Source organism: Limulus polyphemus, unplaced genomic scaffold (genome assembly GCF_000517525.1).
Source record: "Limulus polyphemus unplaced genomic scaffold, Limulus_polyphemus-2.1.2 Scaffold267, whole genome shotgun sequence".
NCBI classification, from domain to species: Eukaryota; Metazoa; Arthropoda; class Merostomata; order Xiphosura; family Limulidae; genus Limulus; species Limulus polyphemus.
The window spans coordinates 482,372-488,638 of record NW_013665877.1 but is presented as its reverse complement, the minus strand read 5'-3'; positions in this window follow the sequence as shown (position 1 = coordinate 488,638).

Below are 6,267 nucleotides of genomic sequence, written 5' to 3'. Positions count from 1 at the left end.
TTTTTGTCATCATCGGGACCCGATGATGACAAAAACTTGTCGAAACGTTGTACATTTGCTGTCATGTTAAACTTATATTAAATATTTTCTTCATTACCCATTTAAGCCGTCTCCAGCCAAATAATACAGATATCTTGGACGTGACGTCACAAAACTTTCATTCGGTGCCGCCATATTGGATGTCAAACTTTCCCTTCTAACAATCAACAGCAGTCCATATCACTTACAAGATACTGTAAAGTTTTACATGTTGTCAGGTTCTCGATATATCTCTATGCATATCGCTGAGATAACTTACAGTGACTAATAACACGATATTTGAAGACGAATTTGTCATATTCTCCATAAGACAAATGTAAGTACTAAACGTATAATATGGCGGAATAAAGTATAGACTGCGTGACGTTTATGACGTCAGTCCAAGCCCTCAATAGACAAGGTTTGTAAACAGTGAATATCGAAACCATTTTACGCCAAGGAAAATAACATTAACCCATCCATTTTAGTGATAAATCGTGTAAGTGTGAAAACGCAAGTTATAAGTTTATTCGTCGAAACAAATAATTTTATAAATGTCTGATTTAAATCAAACTCAGTGCTCCGTAAATAAAATATTTCCTGTCCTGCAAACAATGATGATATCACCTTTTCTAACTGGTGCTGCTCGTTGCTTCGTTTTTAAGCTGTTGACGCTATATTTGGAACAAATTCCCAGAACTTTCTAGAGTTGAACGAACCGCTAATTTTTGCCGTACTACGTTTTGAAACTTGACTATTATAGCCAGGTCTGTTTCATAAAAGCTCGGTAAAAATACTAGAAATGTTCTTTAAACATAAAATAAATACAGAGATATTTTCTAATGGACTTTGTATAAAATATATCAATTGACGTGTTTTTTTTTCAAGAACAATTTAAAATATCACTTAAAGGTGATTAATCATACAACGAACATTTAAAACTCTCACTTCACATTATATAATAAAACAACTTGGTTAAGTTTTGCGTTGCGGGTGAAGTGAACCTAATCTAAGAGAAAATGTGACGGTGTAAATAGTTCAGCGTAACAAACTATTTTCAGTAAATAAGAAAAATATTTTTATCTGTATTTTTTCCGTAACTTATAGAACTTGAAATAAGCCCCTATGTGTGTAAAGTCCCCACGAAGGTTATATCCTCTAGTCCTTTTGTCATGTAGTTAAGGTCACGGAGGACTATAACTTGTGAAACAGAGTAGTTGTTTTAAGGCATTTGTGCATTGCGTTTTATTTAGATACTTTGCGATTATTTCTCAGCACATTTAGTTGTCGTAGGCTTAATTGTAACATCAATAAAGGCTCACTCATATTGCTAAACACTGACCCGAAGAAAACGCGGTTATGCCAAATGTTTCATGCTTGTTCGCTATAACAAAACCTGACTTTATTATACAATAAAAAGTTAATGTTTTACACATCACACTTTGATTAAACGGGCATAGTATTAATATGAATCATTGCGTATTAACGCAGGTGCAAAGAGGTTGTGACGGTCACTCCTTCGACAACTTGTAGTTAAATTTGATTATAGAATATCCTTCTCGTGTGTGTGTGTTAAGGTGAAGGCGTCGATGTTAACGTGTGATGTAATGTGCATCAGATAGATAGTTAGAGCGAAGCGTTGCACGGGTATCATCAACCTTTCATCCATGTGTGTGTAAAATACGATTAAAACCAATATTAGGTTAAGGACGCGAACGCAAGCCTATTGAAGTCGTTAACGATTTAAGAACTTTTCCATGCCTCCAATCTCAACAGCTGATGACTAACTAAATAACAGTCAGAGACTTCAAAAGAGCGCAAGTAACTGGATGCATCTTAAAATATTTCCCATAATGCCTCAAATGATCATTTCATGTTAGAATTAGGCCTAACACATTTTTAAGCACTTCATTCTTAATCTAGTCCTTCAGAGATTTTCAATAAATGTAATTGTAATCACTTTTCACTGATTTGTAAAAGGCGTACACACCATAACATTTCACTCAACTAGTGCCCATATCTTTGACGACCTAATTTGTTGTAAGCACAAGTCCAAATGTTTGTTCAGTATTTTTTATATGTATAGAAAACAAAGCGGAATGCATTTTTATGATTTTTTTTAGAAGCATGACAATTAATGAAGACTTAAGAGCCGCTTGGTATTATATAAATGAGTCCAGTGTTCTATTCTTTTACAAACTAATCATTTTATATATGAGAATTAATGAAATATTTTCCCCAACTTCTGCTTGTTTGCAGTAGAGACTTAAATTTGGGAAACAAAGAGCTATCATGAAGATTCGTGATAGTCTTCTTATACATTTTAAAATAATGCTTAGTATACGAAACAAAACGTGTTTTGACAAGTAACAGTTTGACTATTGCCGATTAATACAAAAAATATACAGAGTTGAACTTTACTGCTATAAATATATTACGAATTATTTTAAACGAACAAATCTTTGGAAACTTTTCAACGGTTTAAACCGTTCGACTGATGGATTGAAATTCATTACTGATTGTAAACATTTAGTATATATCTAGATGTGCGAAACAACGAATGCAGAGCCATGTGATGAAATAAATGTTTGTTCTTAAAAAGACGTAAACACTAGAGGAAAAAAAGGCAAAAGAATGAGGGGTAGATCTGCAAATTTTCCAGGCGTATGTAAACAAGTAATAACAGGGGGGATGATGTGCTAATTTTTCCGATGTATGTAAACAAAACAAGTAGTAAAATAGAAAATGGGGACAAGTGTACTAATTTTTTTCTTGTATATATATATATAAACTATTATTATATTTCACAAAGTTGCAAAATGTATTTGTCTACATTTACAGCTGGGAGTAGCTGACTATTGGTTATCTAAGACGTTACTTGGGTTTTGCAAGGATCATATTTTGTTGTTGTTGTTTTTTACATACACATTATCGTAGTTTTGTGAATCTTGAACTTCACGAAATGGGTCTTGGAGTTTGAAATTTTTGTATAAACTTCATTTATAGATGTTAAAAAATGTTCTCTAAACTTGTTTTTTTTTCAGGTTTTATGCGAAGCCATTTTTTTTCCCCTATGAATCTTATTTCGATTATCAATAAATAGAGATTTATACTCAATACATTATATTTGTTGTTGAACTATGGTCAAAGTTGGCAGATTAAAACTGAAGTTCTGTTTGAGGTTTGTTTTAATTCCGTTATTTAAGTGATTTTCCTTAGAATGTGAACACGCTGTTTTTGTTGTTGTTTTTGTCACCTCTGTAACTCTTTGAAATGATAGATACATCAAAGTCTTCCAGGTGGAATCTAAGAACAATCCATTCCCAGAACCTGTTACTAGAAGTAGAAATAGTGAACGTCTGACAGCGATTTGGTTTATTGGAATAGAAAGTTAATTTTATTTCAATGTAAAGGATTTGTAATGATATTCAAAAAGAAAACATAGTTTGTTAGTTGTAATCAGTATTTGATAACTTTTTTCCTAGCTTTAGAAAATAATACAATGAAATACTGGTTTAAAAACCAATATGAATTTAAGAACCAATATCTTCACGCTATGATATTAAAATTTCAAGCTTGTTATTTTTTTAATTAAAACTATTTAGGCCTACTGGTTTCATCGCTTCGCTAAGATTCAGTGTTTCACATCTAACACTAAATTGAAAATAACCGAGGCTCATTTTGAACATTGCTATCATTCAGTGGCGACACTTCTCCTGAAATCTGCCTGCTTCTCCTAAAATTTTAGTAAAAGCTAAATATCTCAGAATACTATGTCTTCAGTTACTAGGCAACTCTACAAAAGAAAACCCATCCAGCAAAACATTATCCAATCTCTGGTTAGCCCTTGGAGATTATTAATTTATCTTCTGTAGGTTTCCTTCTATTTATCAACCCCCCCCCCCCCCCCAGCCCATTTGTCTGCCACCTCCTCACCCCCTTCTTTCAGAAACCTGGTGTCGGCACTGCCCTCATTTACTGTATCTCAAAGTATCATCAGTTTTGTAAAAATATATATATATAAATATATATATTATCATTATGGTTAGAAATACGACAGTAGAGAGTTTATATATTAACTAAGCCCTGAAAAAAAGACACAAAATCGTAATACAGTCATAGCACCGCTAGGTGTCACTATAAAACTGATGCTACCAACGTATAAGCACACGGTATTGATGGGAGAAAATTATCAAAGTATTTCAGTTCATTACGCTAAGAAGCAAACAATTCACTGTTTTCGAAAAGTATACACGTCTTTATTTAATTCTAAAACTGTGATAATGATCCCATATAATAAATTTTTAAATCGTGTTAGTTAATGGAGTCGCAAATAATCATTTAGGCTAACTTGAAATTACCACCGAATAAGCTGAAATGTTATTCTTAAGTTAGTTTTTCATTTGCACGTGCAAGGATTGATTATTATTATTATATATATATATATAATCATAAATAAGTTTATTAATAAATAATCAGTGTCTAATAATTATTCTCATAGAATGACAACATATCGAGAGAGAAAAGAAACAGATCACTTTGAAGGCAATAATGTTATCACGACACCTGGCGATCATGTGTTAGTATTTGATCATTTGTCTGTATTAAGTGTGTGTTAGTGTGTTCATGTTAGTGAATTTGCATACGTATCACTATTTTGTTTTAATAAGTTGAAACATAAATAACCCGTACATAAATAACCTTATCATTATGACTATGAATATTTAGTTTTTAGTTTAGGAACAGAAGCAGGTCATTTCATCATAATGTATGATGCCCAGTAAACAGTCTCTATGTTAACTACGATTTCATTACATCAAATAGATAATTGAATCATGGAAATTGTGACGCGTCTTTTGTCAAAAGGTAACAATAAACAACTAATGTTCAATTTCTATTTGATTTTTTTTGGGGGGGGGGGGGGTATTTTTATACCTATAACTTTATTGGTGTATTATAAGCTAGGCCGTTGTCTTAGGGATATATCGGTTGGTACTATAATATAATTATGTTTATCTTGAAAGCACCACAAGCCTGGATCTTTCAAAATTCTGTTGTTGTACGGTTGTTTGTTGAACTGTTTAGGAAATACTGACCTAGTCTTCCTGCTTCTCGTCATAGTGGTTTTTGTGTACCACAGAACAAAAAATTGAGGGCAACTGTATATTTCAACATTATATGAGTTATTCACTATTAATATTGCACTTGACATAAAGAAAACTGTATATAGTTATTAACTCCAAGTTTAAATATATATATATATATACTCTCTATCGAATCTAAAATATTATGATTACACGTCCAGTTCTCAGACGATGACAGGAAGACAGTTAGTGTGTATAGTATACGATTTATATCGTTTTTATATTCTACAGGGTAAGTCATAATGTAGAAACAACTGATGTACATAAACACAAATTTTAAACTGTTGTTGATCTGTAAATTACGGCTGGAAAAGCTAAAATAAAATCAGCATTCTCCAACAGATGTGTGGATTTTATTTTGAAACCTATTTGGTTAGGAAAAGAATTAAAAACCGTAAAATATGCAATTACTCTCTTGGTTCTTGCGAAGCTTTGATTCGTAGCAATAAGTTTTTTTTTATTCTTTCTCTATATAACTTTTAAACTTCTATATCACAGTGAATAATGGTCGAAATATTATTTAGAAAAACAACCAACACTTATTTTTCTTAAAAAGCGTTAATTACTGATTTGTACACATATTGCTAACCATTACAAATTGTAAGGTAGATCTGCAGTAATAGGCCCGGCATGGCCAGGTGGTTAGGGCGCTCGACTCGCAATCTGCGGGTCGCGGGTTCGAATCTCCCTCACACCAAACATGCTCGCCCTTTCAGCCGTGGGGGCGTTATAATGTGACGGTCAATCCCACTATTCGTTGGTAAAATAGTAGCCCAAGAGTTGGCGGTGGGTGGTGATGACTAGCTGCCTTCCCTCTAGTCTTACACTGCTAAATTAGGGACGGCTAGCTCAGATAGCCCTTGTGTAGCTTTGAGGTGATGACTAGCTGCCTTCCCTCTAGTCTTACACTACTAAATTAGGGACGGCTAGCGCAGATAGCCCTCGTGTAGCTTTGAGGTGATGACTAGCTGCCTTCCCTCTAGTCTTACACTGCTAAATTAGGGACGGCTAGCGCAGATAGCCCTCGTGTAGCTTTGAGGTGATGACTAGCTGCCTTCCCTCTAGTCTTACACTGCTAAATTAGGGACGGCTAGCGCAGATAGCC